Raw genomic sequence first — 19,159 nt, forward strand, 5'->3', positions numbered from 1 at the left:
TATAATGTTGTAAAAATGCTCTAGAAGCTAAAGTCGCAGAAATGTCACACATATTTGGCCTGCAACTTTCTGTGCGACAAATTCAGACAGGAAAAATCAGTATAAATCCTTAGAAAATTATCCCCCAGTGTCTCCATCTGCTGGCGGTATTGAATAAGCATTGCTGCACTGATGGGGTATGCATTAGACGAAAAAAAAGAAGAAAAAGAAGAATAATACGCCCAGAAAAGAGGCGAAAAGGAGAAAAACGTAAAAAAACGTGAAAAAAAAGTAAGAGGAAGAGAAGGGAAAAAAAGGTGGAAATGGGTTTAAAAGTGATTTCGGCGGAGAATATATATATATATATATATATATATATATATATATATATATATATGCGCACACACACACATAGATATAAACGTATTCTCCGTTGAGATATTGCAGCCGCTGCTGTGTCCAGGCCCAGGAGCCTTAGCACTGTGCTGTGATGTCACTCAATACCACTGACATCACTAGGTGTAAACAACATCTCTCCTTTGCTGTGTATGTGACTATGGAGCTGTTTGGTGATGTCGTCTATTACGGCCTTCATAGAAGCAACAGGAGATTGTTGCATCCATCTTGAACCCTCAGAACTACAGTGCTATGATGTCACTCACTTCCACAGGCCTTGCAGAGTGTAAACAACAACAACCCAGCTTTGTTGTGTATGTAACCAAAGGGATTTGTGATGTCACCTAGAACCTTCACAGCAGCGACAGCTTTATGAGGAGCATCAGCACTGCTCTGCCTGAGCAGAACCATCACCGCCATAGGTTGTCAAATAACCCGGATTTAACCCACACAGGTAAGTCCAATGGGGTGCAGGCATGTCCTCTATGCTTACAGCTTCCCGTGGGTGTTGGTTTGATACCGTTTGGGGACAGCCAAGGAGGCATCTGCAGGCAACAAAGGTAGGTGTGTGCTTGTGTGTGTGTTTCCTATGCAGATCCTAAGCCCAGTGTCACATGCAAGTAGGAGGAGTAAGAAGGGTTCCTGGCAAATCCGGGTTATGGATTGCATTTAAAAAGGCCCCGTGGGAGTGCAATGGGCCCCTGTCTTGCTGCTTAGCAATAATGGTATGGGTTTAGGTTCTGCTGTGTGTACTGGTGGTTGACTGCCCCCCAGCCCAGAGTGTGCATGGAAAATTGTCTGGCAGCCTCCCTGACAGCAAGCAGTGATAGTGCCCATGAAGGGGACCTTGTTGGGCCCGCCCCTTTCACGGTTATCGCTTCTCGGCCTTTTGGCTAAGATCAAGTGTAGTATCTGTTCTTATCAGTTTAATATCTGATACGTCCCCTATCTGGGGACCATATATTAAATGGATTTTTGAGAACGGGGGCCGATTTCGAAGCTTGCTTCCGTCGCCCTATGCATTGACCCGATATGGCAGTATCTTCGGGTACAGTGCACCACCCCCTTACAGGGTTAAAAAGAAAGATTCCTACTTTCATTGCTACCTGCTTGCTGGCTAGCCAGCTAGCCAGCCCTGTGGGCCTTGCTGCTGCTGCAGCCAATAAACAAAAGGTGGTGCTGCTGCTGCTTCTGCTGCTTCTGCTTCTGCTTGTGTCTGGCCCCTGTTGGAGCGTCCAGGCACAGGACTTCTGCTGCTGCTGACTAAATGGCCTCCTTAATTGGATCATTTGAGTAGCCAGCACACCTGTGCAGGTAGGGCATGACATGATAGGCAGCTGCCTTGATAGCGGGTGGGTGCTGAATGTTCCTAATTGACAAAATAAGATTAATGCTTATGAAGAAATATAAAATCTCATCCCTTCCCCAATATCGCGCCACACCCCTACCCCTTAATTCCCTGGTTGAACGTGATGGACATATGTCTTTTTTCGACCGTACTAACTATGTAACTATGTAACATAACATGGGGGGGGGGGGGGTCTCCTGGCTGTTCACACAGGTGTGTCATTGCTGTACATTGACCATGCATTGCTTCTGTGGTATTGCAAAGGCAAAGACAAATGCTTCCAGCCATCCATTGCACTAATGGATTGGTCATCAGCTGGCTGTCTATGTCCCGCATCAATATAGACCAAAGTACAGAGGGTTAGGCTATGCTATTGTGCACCTACCTGATGCATCAGAAGGTGCGAGGCCCTTGCTAAATTCTGTGCACAGACTTTGAGATCTATGCTTTAGACTGTATCTAAACCTGCTCCAACATGGACTGACATTCTGGCCTACTTTCAGCCGATGCGACTTGTCTGTCGCTGAACAGTCGCTTTTTATGTATTCAGCACCTATGTATAATGTTGTAAAAATGCTCTAGAAGCTAAAGTCGCAGAAATGTCACACATATTTGGCCTGCAACTTTCTGTGCGACAAATTCAGACAGGAAAAATCAGTATAAATCCTTAGAAAATTATCCCCCAGTGTCTCCATCTGCTGGCGGTATTGAATAAGCATTGCTGCACTGATGGGGTATGCATTAGACGAAAAAAAAGAAGAAAAAGAAGAATAATACGCCCAGAAAAGAGGCGAAAAGGAGAAAAACGTAAAAAAACGTGAAAAAAAAGTAAGAGGAAGAGAAGGGAAAAAAAGGTGGAAATGGGTTTAAAAGTGATTTCGGCGGAGATATATATATATATATATATATATATATATATATATATATATATATATGCGCACACACACACATAGATATAAACGTATTCTCCGTTGAGATATTGCAGCCGCTGCTGTGTCCAGGCCCAGGAGCCTTAGCACTGTGCTGTGATGTCACTCAATACCACTGACATCACTAGGTGTAAACAACATCTCTCCTTTGCTGTGTATGTGACTATGGAGCTGTTTGGTGATGTCGTCTATTACGGCCTTCATAGAAGCAACAGGAGATTGTTGCATCCATCTTGAACCCTCAGAACTACAGTGCTATGATGTCACTCACTTCCACAGGCCTTGCAGAGTGTAAACAACAACAACCCAGCTTTGTTGTGTATGTAACCAAAGGGATTTGTGATGTCACCTAGAACCTTCACAGCAGCGACAGCTTTATGAGGAGCATCAGCACTGCTCTGCCTGAGCAGAACCATCACCGCCATAGGTTGTCAAATAACCCGGATTTAACCCACACAGGTAAGTCCAATGGGGTGCAGGCATGTCCTCTATGCTTACAGCTTCCCGTGGGTGTTGGTTTGATACCGTTTGGGGACAGCCAAGGAGGCATCTGCAGGCAACAAAGGTAGGTGTGTGCTTGTGTGTGTGTTTCCTATGCAGATCCTAAGCCCAGTGTCACATGCAAGTAGGAGGAGTAAGAAGGGTTCCTGGCAAATCCGGGTTATGGATTGCATTTAAAAAGGCCCCGTGGGAGTGCAATGGGCCCCTGTCTTGCTGCTTAGCAATAATGGTATGGGTTTAGGTTCTGCTGTGTGTACTGGTGGTTGACTGCCCCCCAGCCCAGAGTGTGCATGGAAAATTGTCTGGCAGCCTCCCTGACAGCAAGCAGTGATAGTGCCCATGAAGGGGACCTTGTTGGGCCCGCCCCTTTCACGGTTATCGCTTCTCGGCCTTTTGGCTAAGATCAAGTGTAGTATCTGTTCTTATCAGTTTAATATCTGATACGTCCCCTATCTGGGGACCATATATTAAATGGATTTTTGAGAACGGGGGCCGATTTCGAAGCTTGCTTCCGTCGCCCTATGCATTGACCCGATATGGCAGTATCTTCGGGTACAGTGCACCACCCCCTTACAGGGTTAAAAAGAAAGATTCCTACTTTCATTGCTACCTGCTTGCTGGCTAGCCAGCTAGCCAGCCCTGTGGGCCTTGCTGCTGCTGCAGCCAATAAACAAAAGGTGGTGCTGCTGCTGCTTCTGCTGCTTCTGCTTCTGCTTGTGTCTGGCCCCTGTTGGAGCGTCCAGGCACAGGACTTCTGCTGCTGCTGACTAAATGGCCTCCTTAATTGGATCATTTGAGTAGCCAGCACACCTGTGCAGGTAGGGCATGACATGATAGGCAGCTGCCTTGATAGCGGGTGGGTGCTGAATGTTCCTAATTGACAAAATAAGATTAATGCTTATGAAGAAATATAAAATCTCATCCCTTCCCCAATATCGCGCCACACCCCTACCCCTTAATTCCCTGGTTGAACGTGATGGACATATGTCTTTTTTCGACCGTACTAACTATGTAACTATGTAACATAACATGGGGGGGGGGGGGGTCTCCTGGCTGTTCACACAGGTGTGTCATTGCTGTACATTGACCATGCATTGCTTCTGTGGTATTGCAAAGGCAAAGACAAATGCTTCCAGCCATCCATTGCACTAATGGATTGGTCATCAGCTGGCTGTCTATGTCCCGCATCAATATAGACCAAAGTACAGAGGGTTAGGCTATGCTATTGTGCACCTACCTGATGCATCAGAAGGTGCGAGGCCCTTGCTAAATTCTGTGCACAGACTTTGAGATCTATGCTTTAGACTGTATCTAAACCTGCTCCAACATGGACTGACATTCTGGCCTACTTTCAGCCGATGCGACTTGTCTGTCGCTGAACAGTCGCTTTTTATGTATTCAGCACCTATGTATAATGTTGTAAAAATGCTCTAGAAGCTAAAGTCGCAGAAATGTCACACATATTTGGCCTGCAACTTTCTGTGCGACAAATTCAGACAGGAAAAATCAGTATAAATCCTTAGAAAATTATCCCCCAGTGTCTCCATCTGCTGGCGGTATTGAATAAGCATTGCTGCACTGATGGGGTATGCATTAGACGAAAAAAAAGAAGAAAAAGAAGAATAATACGCCCAGAAAAGAGGCGAAAAGGAGAAAAACGTAAAAAAACGTGAAAAAAAAGTAAGAGGAAGAGAAGGGAAAAAAAGGTGGAAATGGGTTTAAAAGTGATTTCGGCGGAGAATATATATATATATATATATATATATATATATATATATATATATATATATGCGCACACACACACATAGATATAAACGTATTCTCCGTTGAGATATTGCAGCCGCTGCTGTGTCCAGGCCCAGGAGCCTTAGCACTGTGCTGTGATGTCACTCAATACCACTGACATCACTAGGTGTAAACAACATCTCTCCTTTGCTGTGTATGTGACTATGGAGCTGTTTGGTGATGTCGTCTATTACGGCCTTCATAGAAGCAACAGGAGATTGTTGCATCCATCTTGAACCCTCAGAACTACAGTGCTATGATGTCACTCACTTCCACAGGCCTTGCAGAGTGTAAACAACAACAACCCAGCTTTGTTGTGTATGTAACCAAAGGGATTTGTGATGTCACCTAGAACCTTCACAGCAGCGACAGCTTTATGAGGAGCATCAGCACTGCTCTGCCTGAGCAGAACCATCACCGCCATAGGTTGTCAAATAACCCGGATTTAACCCACACAGGTAAGTCCAATGGGGTGCAGGCATGTCCTCTATGCTTACAGCTTCCCGTGGGTGTTGGTTTGATACCGTTTGGGGACAGCCAAGGAGGCATCTGCAGGCAACAAAGGTAGGTGTGTGCTTGTGTGTGTGTTTCCTATGCAGATCCTAAGCCCAGTGTCACATGCAAGTAGGAGGAGTAAGAAGGGTTCCTGGCAAATCCGGGTTATGGATTGCATTTAAAAAGGCCCCGTGGGAGTGCAATGGGCCCCTGTCTTGCTGCTTAGCAATAATGGTATGGGTTTAGGTTCTGCTGTGTGTACTGGTGGTTGACTGCCCCCCAGCCCAGAGTGTGCATGGAAAATTGTCTGGCAGCCTCCCTGACAGCAAGCAGTGATAGTGCCCATGAAGGGGACCTTGTTGGGCCCGCCCCTTTCACGGTTATCGCTTCTCGGCCTTTTGGCTAAGATCAAGTGTAGTATCTGTTCTTATCAGTTTAATATCTGATACGTCCCCTATCTGGGGACCATATATTAAATGGATTTTTGAGAACGGGGGCCGATTTCGAAGCTTGCTTCCGTCGCCCTATGCATTGACCCGATATGGCAGTATCTTCGGGTACAGTGCACCACCCCCTTACAGGGTTAAAAAGAAAGATTCCTACTTTCATTGCTACCTGCTTGCTGGCTAGCCAGCTAGCCAGCCCTGTGGGCCTTGCTGCTGCTGCAGCCAATAAACAAAAGGTGGTGCTGCTTCTGCTGCTTCTGCTTCTGCTTGTGTCTGGCCCCTGTTGGAGCGTCCAGGCACAGGACTTCTGCTGCTGCTGACTAAATGGCCTCCTTAATTGGATCATTTGAGTAGCCAGCACACCTGTGCAGGTAGGGCATGACATGATAGGCAGCTGCCTTGATAGCGGGTGGGTGCTGAATGTTCCTAATTGACAAAATAAGATTAATGCTTATGAAGAAATATAAAATCTCATCCCTTCCCCAATATCGCGCCACACCCCTACCCCTTAATTCCCTGGTTGAACGTGATGGACATATGTCTTTTTTCGACCGTACTAACTATGTAACTATGTAACATAACATGGGGGGGGGGGGGTCTCCTGGCTGTTCACACAGGTGTGTCATTGCTGTACATTGACCATGCATTGCTTCTGTGGTATTGCAAAGGCAAAGACAAATGCTTCCAGCCATCCATTGCACTAATGGATTGGTCATCAGCTGGCTGTCTATGTCCCGCATCAATATAGACCAAAGTACAGAGGGTTAGGCTATGCTATTGTGCACCTACCTGATGCATCAGAAGGTGCGAGGCCCTTGCTAAATTCTGTGCACAGACTTTGAGATCTATGCTTTAGACTGTATCTAAACCTGCTCCAACATGGACTGACATTCTGGCCTACTTTCAGCCGATGCGACTTGTCTGTCGCTGAACAGTCGCTTTTTATGTATTCAGCACCTATGTATAATGTTGTAAAAATGCTCTAGAAGCTAAAGTCGCAGAAATGTCACACATATTTGGCCTGCAACTTTCTGTGCGACAAATTCAGACAGGAAAAATCAGTATAAATCCTTAGAAAATTATCCCCCAGTGTCTCCATCTGCTGGCGGTATTGAATAAGCATTGCTGCACTGATGGGGTATGCATTAGACGAAAAAAAAGAAGAAAAAGAAGAATAATACGCCCAGAAAAGAGGCGAAAAGGAGAAAAACGTAAAAAAACGTGAAAAAAAAGTAAGAGGAAGAGAAGGGAAAAAAAGGTGGAAATGGGTTTAAAAGTGATTTCGGCGGAGAAATATATATATATATATATATATATATATATATATATATATATATGCGCACACACACACATAGATATAAACGTATTCTCCGTTGAGATATTGCAGCCGCTGCTGTGTCCAGGCCCAGGAGCCTTAGCACTGTGCTGTGATGTCACTCAATACCACTGACATCACTAGGTGTAAACAACATCTCTCCTTTGCTGTGTATGTGACTATGGAGCTGTTTGGTGATGTCGTCTATTACGGCCTTCATAGAAGCAACAGGAGATTGTTGCATCCATCTTGAACCCTCAGAACTACAGTGCTATGATGTCACTCACTTCCACAGGCCTTGCAGAGTGTAAACAACAACAACCCAGCTTTGTTGTGTATGTAACCAAAGGGATTTGTGATGTCACCTAGAACCTTCACAGCAGCGACAGCTTTATGAGGAGCATCAGCACTGCTCTGCCTGAGCAGAACCATCACCGCCATAGGTTGTCAAATAACCCGGATTTAACCCACACAGGTAAGTCCAATGGGGTGCAGGCATGTCCTCTATGCTTACAGCTTCCCGTGGGTGTTGGTTTGATACCGTTTGGGGACAGCCAAGGAGGCATCTGCAGGCAACAAAGGTAGGTGTGTGCTTGTGTGTGTGTTTCCTATGCAGATCCTAAGCCCAGTGTCACATGCAAGTAGGAGGAGTAAGAAGGGTTCCTGGCAAATCCGGGTTATGGATTGCATTTAAAAAGGCCCCGTGGGAGTGCAATGGGCCCCTGTCTTGCTGCTTAGCAATAATGGTATGGGTTTAGGTTCTGCTGTGTGTACTGGTGGTTGACTGCCCCCCAGCCCAGAGTGTGCATGGAAAATTGTCTGGCAGCCTCCCTGACAGCAAGCAGTGATAGTGCCCATGAAGGGGACCTTGTTGGGCCCGCCCCTTTCACGGTTATCGCTTCTCGGCCTTTTGGCTACGATCAAGTGTAGTATCTGTTCTTATCAGTTTAATATCTGATACGTCCCCTATCTGGGGACCATATATTAAATGGATTTTTGAGAACGGGGGCCGATTTCGAAGCTTGCTTCCGTCGCCCTATGCATTGACCCGATATGGCAGTATCTTCGGGTACAGTGCACCACCCCCTTACAGGGTTAAAAAGAAAGATTCCTACTTTCATTGCTACCTGCTTGCTGGCTAGCCAGCTAGCCAGCCCTGTGGGCCTTGCTGCTGCTGCAGCCAATAAACAAAAGGTGGTGCTGCTGCTGCTTCTGCTGCTTCTGCTTCTGCTTGTGTCTGGCCCCTGTTGGAGCGTCCAGGCACAGGACTTCTGCTGCTGCTGACTAAATGGCCTCCTTAATTGGATCATTTGAGTAGCCAGCACACCTGTGCAGGTAGGGCATGACATGATAGGCAGCTGCCTTGATAGCGGGTGGGTGCTGAATGTTCCTAATTGACAAAATAAGATTAATGCTTATGAAGAAATATAAAATCTCATCCCTTCCCCAATATCGCGCCACACCCCTACCCCTTAATTCCCTGGTTGAACGTGATGGACATATGTCTTTTTTCGACCGTACTAACTATGTAACTATGTAACATAACATGGGGGGGGGGGGGGTCTCCTGGCTGTTCACACAGGTGTGTCATTGCTGTACATTGACCATGCATTGCTTCTGTGGTATTGCAAAGGCAAAGACAAATGCTTCCAGCCATCCATTGCACTAATGGATTGGTCATCAGCTGGCTGTCTATGTCCCGCATCAATATAGACCAAAGTACAGAGGGTTAGGCTATGCTATTGTGCACCTACCTGATGCATCAGAAGGTGCGAGGCCCTTGCTAAATTCTGTGCACAGACTTTGAGATCTATGCTTTAGACTGTATCTAAACCTGCTCCAACATGGACTGACATTCTGGCCTACTTTCAGCCGATGCGACTTGTCTGTCGCTGAACAGTCGCTTTTTATGTATTCAGCACCTATGTATAATGTTGTAAAAATGCTCTAGAAGCTAAAGTCGCAGAAATGTCACACATATTTGGCCTGCAACTTTCTGTGCGACAAATTCAGACAGGAAAAATCAGTATAAATCCTTAGAAAATTATCCCCCAGTGTCTCCATCTGCTGGCGGTATTGAATAAGCATTGCTGCACTGATGGGGTATGCATTAGACGAAAAAAAAGAAGAAAAAGAAGAATAATACGCCCAGAAAAGAGGCGAAAAGGAGAAAAACGTAAAAAAACGTGAAAAAAAAGTAAGAGGAAGAGAAGGGAAAAAAAGGTGGAAATGGGTTTAAAAGTGATTTCGGCGGAGAATATATATATATATATATATATATATATATATATATATATATATATATATGCGCACACACACACATAGATATAAACGTATTCTCCGTTGAGATATTGCAGCCGCTGCTGTGTCCAGGCCCAGGAGCCTTAGCACTGTGCTGTGATGTCACTCAATACCACTGACATCACTAGGTGTAAACAACATCTCTCCTTTGCTGTGTATGTGACTATGGAGCTGTTTGGTGATGTCGTCTATTACGGCCTTCATAGAAGCAACAGGAGATTGTTGCATCCATCTTGAACCCTCAGAACTACAGTGCTATGATGTCACTCACTTCCACAGGCCTTGCAGAGTGTAAACAACAACAACCCAGCTTTGTTGTGTATGTAACCAAAGGGATTTGTGATGTCACCTAGAACCTTCACAGCAGCGACAGCTTTATGAGGAGCATCAGCACTGCTCTGCCTGAGCAGAACCATCACCGCCATAGGTTGTCAAATAACCCGGATTTAACCCACACAGGTAAGTCCAATGGGGTGCAGGCATGTCCTCTATGCTTACAGCTTCCCGTGGGTGTTGGTTTGATACCGTTTGGGGACAGCCAAGGAGGCATCTGCAGGCAACAAAGGTAGGTGTGTGCTTGTGTGTGTGTTTCCTATGCAGATCCTAAGCCCAGTGTCACATGCAAGTAGGAGGAGTAAGAAGGGTTCCTGGCAAATCCGGGTTATGGATTGCATTTAAAAAGGCCCCGTGGGAGTGCAATGGGCCCCTGTCTTGCTGCTTAGCAATAATGGTATGGGTTTAGGTTCTGCTGTGTGTACTGGTGGTTGACTGCCCCCCAGCCCAGAGTGTGCATGGAAAATTGTCTGGCAGCCTCCCTGACAGCAAGCAGTGATAGTGCCCATGAAGGGGACCTTGTTGGGCCCGCCCCTTTCACGGTTATCGCTTCTCGGCCTTTTGGCTAAGATCAAGTGTAGTATCTGTTCTTATCAGTTTAATATCTGATACGTCCCCTATCTGGGGACCATATATTAAATGGATTTTTGAGAACGGGGGCCGATTTCGAAGCTTGCTTCCGTCGCCCTATGCATTGACCCGATATGGCAGTATCTTCGGGTACAGTGCACCACCCCCTTACAGGGTTAAAAAGAAAGATTCCTACTTTCATTGCTACCTGCTTGCTGGCTAGCCAGCTAGCCAGCCCTGTGGGCCTTGCTGCTGCTGCAGCCAATAAACAAAAGGTGGTGCTGCTGCTGCTTCTGCTGCTTCTGCTTCTGCTTGTGTCTGGCCCCTGTTGGAGCGTCCAGGCACAGGACTTCTGCTGCTGCTGACTAAATGGCCTCCTTAATTGGATCATTTGAGTAGCCAGCACACCTGTGCAGGTAGGGCATGACATGATAGGCAGCTGCCTTGATAGCGGGTGGGTGCTGAATGTTCCTAATTGACAAAATAAGATTAATGCTTATGAAGAAATATAAAATCTCATCCCTTCCCCAATATCGCGCCACACCCCTACCCCTTAATTCCCTGGTTGAACGTGATGGACATATGTCTTTTTTCGACCGTACTAACTATGTAACTATGTAACATAACATGGGGGGGGGGGGGGTCTCCTGGCTGTTCACACAGGTGTGTCATTGCTGTACATTGACCATGCATTGCTTCTGTGGTATTGCAAAGGCAAAGACAAATGCTTCCAGCCATCCATTGCACTAATGGATTGGTCATCAGCTGGCTGTCTATGTCCCGCATCAATATAGACCAAAGTACAGAGGGTTAGGCTATGCTATTGTGCACCTACCTGATGCATCAGAAGGTGCGAGGCCCTTGCTAAATTCTGTGCACAGACTTTGAGATCTATGCTTTAGACTGTATCTAAACCTGCTCCAACATGGACTGACATTCTGGCCTACTTTCAGCCGATGCGACTTGTCTGTCGCTGAACAGTCGCTTTTTATGTATTCAGCACCTATGTATAATGTTGTAAAAATGCTCTAGAAGCTAAAGTCGCAGAAATGTCACACATATTTGGCCTGCAACTTTCTGTGCGACAAATTCAGACAGGAAAAATCAGTATAAATCCTTAGAAAATTATCCCCCAGTGTCTCCATCTGCTGGCGGTATTGAATAAGCATTGCTGCACTGATGGGGTATGCATTAGACGAAAAAAAAGAAGAAAAAGAAGAATAATACGCCCAGAAAAGAGGCGAAAAGGAGAAAAACGTAAAAAAACGTGAAAAAAAAGTAAGAGGAAGAGAAGGGAAAAAAAGGTGGAAATGGGTTTAAAAGTGATTTCGGCGGAGAAATATATATATATATATATATATATATATATATATATATATATATATATGCGCACACACACACATAGATATAAACGTATTCTCCGTTGAGATATTGCAGCCGCTGCTGTGTCCAGGCCCAGGAGCCTTAGCACTGTGCTGTGATGTCACTCAATACCACTGACATCACTAGGTGTAAACAACATCTCTCCTTTGCTGTGTATGTGACTATGGAGCTGTTTGGTGATGTCGTCTATTACGGCCTTCATAGAAGCAACAGGAGATTGTTGCATCCATCTTGAACCCTCAGAACTACAGTGCTATGATGTCACTCACTTCCACAGGCCTTGCAGAGTGTAAACAACAACAACCCAGCTTTGTTGTGTATGTAACCAAAGGGATTTGTGATGTCACCTAGAACCTTCACAGCAGCGACAGCTTTATGAGGAGCATCAGCACTGCTCTGCCTGAGCAGAACCATCACCGCCATAGGTTGTCAAATAACCCGGATTTAACCCACACAGGTAAGTCCAATGGGGTGCAGGCATGTCCTCTATGCTTACAGCTTCCCGTGGGTGTTGGTTTGATACCGTTTGGGGACAGCCAAGGAGGCATCTGCAGGCAACAAAGGTAGGTGTGTGCTTGTGTGTGTGTTTCCTATGCAGATCCTAAGCCCAGTGTCACATGCAAGTAGGAGGAGTAAGAAGGGTTCCTGGCAAATCCGGGTTATGGATTGCATTTAAAAAGGCCCCGTGGGAGTGCAATGGGCCCCTGTCTTGCTGCTTAGCAATAATGGTATGGGTTTAGGTTCTGCTGTGTGTACTGGTGGTTGACTGCCCCCCAGCCCAGAGTGTGCATGGAAAATTGTCTGGCAGCCTCCCTGACAGCAAGCAGTGATAGTGCCCATGAAGGGGACCTTGTTGGGCCCGCCCCTTTCACGGTTATCGCTTCTCGGCCTTTTGGCTAAGATCAAGTGTAGTATCTGTTCTTATCAGTTTAATATCTGATACGTCCCCTATCTGGGGACCATATATTAAATGGATTTTTGAGAACGGGGGCCGATTTCGAAGCTTGCTTCCGTCGCCCTATGCATTGACCCGATATGGCAGTATCTTCGGGTACAGTGCACCACCCCCTTACAGGGTTAAAAAGAAAGATTCCTACTTTCATTGCTACCTGCTTGCTGGCTAGCCAGCTAGCCAGCCCTGTGGGCCTTGCTGCTGCTGCAGCCAATAAACAAAAGGTGGTGCTGCTGCTGCTTCTGCTGCTTCTGCTTCTGCTTGTGTCTGGCCCCTGTTGGAGCGTCCAGGCACAGGACTTCTGCTGCTGCTGACTAAATGGCCTCCTTAATTGGATCATTTGAGTAGCCAGCACACCTGTGCAGGTAGGGCATGACATGATAGGCAGCTGCCTTGATAGCGGGTGGGTGCTGAATGTTCCTAATTGACAAAATAAGATTAATGCTTATGAAGAAATATAAAATCTCATCCCTTCCCCAATATCGCGCCACACCCCTACCCCTTAATTCCCTGGTTGAACGTGATGGACATATGTCTTTTTTCGACCGTACTAACTATGTAACTATGTAACATAACATGGGGGGGGGGGGGGTCTCCTGGCTGTTCACACAGGTGTGTCATTGCTGTACATTGACCATGCATTGCTTCTGTGGTATTGCAAAGGCAAAGACAAATGCTTCCAGCCATCCATTGCACTAATGGATTGGTCATCAGCTGGCTGTCTATGTCCCGCATCAATATAGACCAAAGTACAGAGGGTTAGGCTATGCTATTGTGCACCTACCTGATGCATCAGAAGGTGCGAGGCCCTTGCTAAATTCTGTGCACAGACTTTGAGATCTATGCTTTAGACTGTATCTAAACCTGCTCCAACATGGACTGACATTCTGGCCTACTTTCAGCCGATGCGACTTGTCTGTCGCTGAACAGTCGCTTTTTATGTATTCAGCACCTATGTATAATGTTGTAAAAATGCTCTAGAAGCTAAAGTCGCAGAAATGTCACACATATTTGGCCTGCAACTTTCTGTGCGACAAATTCAGACAGGAAAAATCAGTATAAATCCTTAGAAAATTATCCCCCAGTGTCTCCATCTGCTGGCGGTATTGAATAAGCATTGCTGCACTGATGGGGTATGCATTAGACGAAAAAAAAGAAGAAAAAGAAGAATAATACGCCCAGAAAAGAGGCGAAAAGGAGAAAAACGTAAAAAAACGTGAAAAAAAAGTAAGAGGAAGAGAAGGGAAAAAAAGGTGGAAATGGGTTTAAAAGTGATTTCGGCGGAGAAATATATATATATATATATATATATATATATATATATATATATATATATGCGCACACACACACATAGATATAAACGTATTCTCCGTTGAGATATTGCAGCCGCTGCTGTGTCCAGGCCCAGGAGCCTTAGCACTGTGCTGTGATGTCACTCAATACCACTGACATCACTAGGTGTAAACAACATCTCTCCTTTGCTGTGTATGTGACTATGGAGCTGTTTGGTGATGTCGTCTATTACGGCCTTCATAGAAGCAACAGGAGATTGTTGCATCCATCTTGAACCCTCAGAACTACAGTGCTATGATGTCACTCACTTCCACAGGCCTTGCAGAGTGTAAACAACAACAACCCAGCTTTGTTGTGTATGTAACCAAAGGGATTTGTGATGTCACCTAGAACCTTCACAGCAGCGACAGCTTTATGAGGAGCATCAGCACTGCTCTGCCTGAGCAGAACCATCACCGCCATAGGTTGTCAAATAACCCGGATTTAACCCACACAGGTAAGTCCAATGGGGTGCAGGCATGTCCTCTATGCTTACAGCTTCCCGTGGGTGTTGGTTTGATACCGTTTGGGGACAGCCAAGGAGGCATCTGCAGGCAACAAAGGTAGGTGTGTGCTTGTGTGTGTGTTTCCTATGCAGATCCTAAGCCCAGTGTCACATGCAAGTAGGAGGAGTAAGAAGGGTTCCTGGCAAATCCGGGTTATGGATTGCATTTAAAAAGGCCCCGTGGGAGTGCAATGGGCCCCTGTCTTGCTGCTTAGCAATAATGGTATGGGTTTAGGTTCTGCTGTGTGTACTGGTGGTTGACTGCCCCCCAGCCCAGAGTGTGCATGGAAAATTGTCTGGCAGCCTCCCTGACAGCAAGCAGTGATAGTGCCCATGAAGGGGACCTTGTTGGGCCCGCCCCTTTCACGGTTATCGCTTCTCGGCCTTTTGGCTAAGATCAAGTGTAGTATCTGTTCTTATCAGTTTAATATCTGATACGTCCCCTATCTGGGGACCATATATTAAATGGATTTTTGAGAACGGGGGCCGATTTCGAAGCTTGCTTCCGTCGCCCTATGCATTGACCCGATATGGCAGTATCTTCGGGTACAGTGCACCACCCCCTTACAGGGTTAAAAAGAAAGATTCCTACTTTCATTGCTACCTGCTTGCTGGCTAGCCAGCTAGCCAGCCCTGTGGGCCTTGCTGCTGCTGCAGCCAATAAACAAAAGGTGGTGCTGCTGCTGCTTCTGCTGCTTCTGCTTCTGCTTGTGTCTGGCCCCTGTTGGAGCGTCCAGGCACAGGACTTCTGCTGCTGCTGACTAAATGGCCTCCTTAATTGGATCATTTGAGTAGCCAGCACACCTGTGCAGGTAGGGCATGACATGATAGGCAGCTGCCTTGATAGCGGGTGGGTGCTGAATGTTCCTAATTGACAAAATAAGATTAATGCTTATGAAGAAATATAAAATCTCATCCCTTCCCCAATATCGCGCCACACCCCTACCCCTTAATTCCCTGGTTGAACATGATGGACATATGTCTTTTTTCGACCGTACTAACTATGTAACTATGTAACATAACATGGGGGGGGGGGGGTCTCCTGGCTGTTCACACAGGTGTGTCATTGCTGTACATTGACCATGCATTGCTTCTGTGGTATTGCAAAGGCAAAGACAAATGCTTCCAGCCATCCATTGCACTAATGGATTGGTCATCAGCTGGCTGTCTATGTCCCGCATCAATATAGACCAAAGTACAGAGGGTTAGGCTATGCTATTGTGCACCTACCTGATGCATCAGAAGGTGCGAGGCCCTTGCTAAATTCTGTGCACAGACTTTGAGATCTATGCTTTAGACTGTATCTAAACCTGCTCCAACATGGACTGACATTCTGGCCTACTTTCAGCCGATGCGACTTGTCTGTCGCTGAACAGTCGCTTTTTATGTATTCAGCACCTATGTATAATGTTGTAAAAATGCTCTAGAAGCTAAAGTCGCAGAAATGTCACACATATTTGGCCTGCAACTTTCTGTGCGACAAATTCAGACAGGAAAAATCAGTATAAATCCTTAGAAAATTATCCCCCAGTGTCTCCATCTGCTGGCGGTATTGAATAAGCATTGCTGCACTGATGGGGTATGCATTAGACGAAAAAAAAGAAGAAAAAGAAGAATAATACGCCCAGTAAAGAGGCGAAAAGGAGAAAAACGTAAAAAAAGTGAAAAAAAAGTAAGAGGAAGAGAAGGGAAAAAAAGGTGGAAATGGGTTTAAAAGTGATTTCGGCGGAGAAATATATATATATATATATATATATATATATATATATATATATATATATGCGCACACACACACATAGATATAAACGTATTCTCTGTTGAGATATTGCAGCCGCTGCTGTGTCCAGGCCCAGGAGCCTTAGCACTGTGCTGTGATGTCACTCAATACCACTGACATCACTAGGTGTAAACAACATCTCTCCTTTGCTGTGTATGTGACTATGGAGCTGTTTGGTGATGTCGTCTATTACGGCCTTCATAGAAGCAACAGGAGATTGTTGCATCCATCTTGAACCCTCAGAACTACAGTGCTATGATGTCACTCACTTCCACAGGCCTTGCAGAGTGTAAACAACAACAACCCAGCTTTGTTGTGTATGTAACCAAAGGGATTTGTGATGTCACCTAGAACCTTCACAGCAGCGACAGCTTTATGAGGAGCATCAGCACTGCTCTGCCTGAGCAGAACCATCACCGCCATAGGTTGTCAAATAACCCGGATTTAACCCACACAGGTAAGTCCAATGGGGTGCAGGCATGTCCTCTATGCTTACAGCTTCCCGTGGGTGTTGGTTTGATACCGTTTGGGGACAGCCAAGGAGGCATCTGCAGGCAACAAAGGTAGGTGTGTGCTTGTGTGTGTGTTTCCTATGCAGATCCTAAGCCCAGTGTCACATGCAAGTAGGAGGAGTAAGAAGGGTTCCTGGCAAATCCGGGTTATGGATTGCATTTAAAAAGGCCCCGTGGGAGTGCAATGGGCCCCTGTCTTGCTGCTTAGCAATAATGGTATGGGTTTAGGTTCTGCTGTGTGTACTGGTGGTTGACTGCCCCCCAGCCCAGAGTGTGCATGGAAAATTGTCTGGCAGCCTCCCTGACAGCAAGCAGTGATAGTGCCCATGAAGGGGACCTTGTTGGGCCCGCCCCTTTCACGGTTATCGCTTCTCGGCCTTTTGGCTAAGATCAAGTGTAGTATCTGTTCTTATCAGTTTAATATCTGATACGTCCCCTATCTGGGGACCATATATTAAATGGATTTTTGAGAACGGAGGCCGATTTCGAAGCTTGCTTCCGTCGCCCTATGCATTGACCCGATATGGCAGTATCTTCGGGTACAGTGCACCACCCCCTTACAGGGTTAAAAAGAAAGATTCCTACTTTCATTGCTACCTGCTTGCTGGCTAGCCAGCTAGCCAGCCCTGTGGGCCTTGCTGCTGCTGCAGCCAATAAACAAAAGGTGGTGCTGCTGCTGCTTCTGCTGCTTCTGCTTCTGCTTGTGTCTGGCCCCTGTTGGAGCGTCCAGGCACAGGACTTCTGCTGCTGCTGACTAAATGGCCTCCTTAATTGGATCATTTGAGTAGCCAGCACACCTGTGCAGGTAGGGCATGACATGATAGGCAGCTGCCTTGATAGCGGGTGGGTGCTGAATGTTCCTAATTGACAAAATAAGATTAATGCTTATGAAGAAATATAAAATCTCATCCCTTCCCCAATATCGCGCCACACCCCTACCCCTTAATTCCCTGGTTGAACGTGATGGACATATGTCTTTTTTCGACCGTACTAACTATGTAACTATGTAACATAACATGGGGGGGGGGGGGGTCTCCTGGCTGTTCACACAGGTGTGTCATTGCTGTACATTGACCATGCATTGCTTCTGTGGTATTGCAAAGGCAAAGACAAATGCTTCCAGCCATCCATTGCACTAATGGATTGGTCATCAGCTGGCTGTCTATGTCCCGCATCAATATAGACCAAAGTACAGAGGGTTAGGCTATGCTATTGTGCACCTACCTGATGCATCAGAAGGTGCGAGGCCCTTGCTAAATTCTGTGCACAGACTTTGAGATCTATGCTTTAGACTGTATCTAAACCTGCTCCAACATGGACTGACATTCTGGCCTACTTTCAGCCGATGCGACTTGTCTGTCGCTGAACAGTCGCTTTTTATGTATTCAGCACCTATGTATAATGTTGTAAAAATGCTCTAGAAGCTAAAGTCGCAGAAATGTCACACATATTTGGCCTGCAACTTTCTGTGCGACAAATTCAGACAGGAAAAATCAGTATAAATCCTTAGAAAATTATCCCCCAGTGTCTCCATCTGCTGGCGGTATTGAATAAGCATTGCTGCACTGATGGGGTATGCATTAGACGAAAAAAAAGAAGAAAAAGAAGAATAATACGCCCAGAAAAGAGGCGAAAAGGAGAAAAACGTAAAAAAACGTGAAAAAAAAGTAAGAGGAAGAGAAGGGAAAAAAAGGTGGAAATGGGTTTAAAAGTGATTTCGGCGGAGAAATATATATATATATATATATATATATATATATATATATATATATATGCGCACACACACACATAGATATAAACGTATTCTCCGTTGAGATATTGCAGCCGCTGCTGTGTCCAGGCCCAGGAGCCTTAGCACTGTGCTGTGATGTCACTCAATACCACTGACATCACTAGGTGTAAACAACATCTCTCCTTTGCTGTGTATGTGACTATGGAGCTGTTTGGTGATGTCGTCTATTACGGCCTTCATAGAAGCAACAGGAGATTGTTGCATCCATCTTGAACCCTCAGAACTACAGTGCTATGATGTCACTCACTTCCACAGGCCTTGCAGAGTGTAAACAACAACAACCCAGCTTTGTTGTGTATGTAACCAAAGGGATTTGTGATGTCACCTAGAACCTTCACAGCAGCGACAGCTTTATGAGGAGCATCAGCACTGCTCTGCCTGAGCAGAACCATCACCGCCATAGGTTGTCAAATAACCCGGATTTAACCCACACAGGTAAGTCCAATGGGGTGCAGGCATGTCCTCTATGCTTACAGCTTCCCGTGGGTGTTGGTTTGATACCGTTTGG

The 19,159-nt window shown here is 45.9% G+C and overlaps 8 non-coding genes across 8 annotated transcripts; all 8 read left to right on the top strand.

Moving 5' to 3' along the window:
- Nucleotides 1-1,248: 1,248 nt before the first annotated feature.
- Nucleotides 1,249-1,439, top strand: LOC130314616 (U2 spliceosomal RNA). Its single transcript, XR_008862268.1, has one exon. It is a non-coding gene; the product is annotated as a U2 spliceosomal RNA (small nuclear RNA).
- A 2,091-nt stretch (nt 1,440-3,530) lies between these two features.
- On the top strand, nt 3,531-3,721 carry LOC130314617 (U2 spliceosomal RNA). Its single transcript, XR_008862269.1, has one exon. It is a non-coding gene; the product is annotated as a U2 spliceosomal RNA (small nuclear RNA).
- A 2,094-nt stretch (nt 3,722-5,815) lies between these two features.
- On the top strand, nt 5,816-6,006 carry LOC130314618 (U2 spliceosomal RNA). Its single transcript, XR_008862270.1, has one exon. It is a non-coding gene; the product is annotated as a U2 spliceosomal RNA (small nuclear RNA).
- Nucleotides 6,007-8,088: 2,082 nt separating this feature from the next.
- Nucleotides 8,089-8,279, top strand: LOC130314643 (U2 spliceosomal RNA). The gene has a single exon (XR_008862292.1). It is a non-coding gene; the product is annotated as a U2 spliceosomal RNA (small nuclear RNA).
- A 2,094-nt stretch (nt 8,280-10,373) lies between these two features.
- LOC130314619 (U2 spliceosomal RNA) lies at nt 10,374-10,564 on the top strand. Its single transcript, XR_008862271.1, has one exon. It is a non-coding gene; the product is annotated as a U2 spliceosomal RNA (small nuclear RNA).
- A 2,093-nt stretch (nt 10,565-12,657) lies between these two features.
- On the top strand, nt 12,658-12,848 carry LOC130314620 (U2 spliceosomal RNA). The gene has a single exon (XR_008862272.1). It is a non-coding gene; the product is annotated as a U2 spliceosomal RNA (small nuclear RNA).
- A 2,093-nt stretch (nt 12,849-14,941) lies between these two features.
- On the top strand, nt 14,942-15,132 carry LOC130314621 (U2 spliceosomal RNA). The gene has a single exon (XR_008862273.1). It is a non-coding gene; the product is annotated as a U2 spliceosomal RNA (small nuclear RNA).
- A 2,091-nt stretch (nt 15,133-17,223) lies between these two features.
- LOC130314642 (U2 spliceosomal RNA) lies at nt 17,224-17,414 on the top strand. Its single transcript, XR_008862291.1, has one exon. It is a non-coding gene; the product is annotated as a U2 spliceosomal RNA (small nuclear RNA).
- The last annotated feature ends 1,745 nt before the right edge of the window (nt 17,415-19,159 follow it).

Source organism: Hyla sarda, unplaced genomic scaffold, assembly GCF_029499605.1.
Source record: "Hyla sarda isolate aHylSar1 unplaced genomic scaffold, aHylSar1.hap1 scaffold_1839, whole genome shotgun sequence".
Taxonomy (NCBI): domain Eukaryota; kingdom Metazoa; phylum Chordata; class Amphibia; order Anura; family Hylidae; genus Hyla; species Hyla sarda.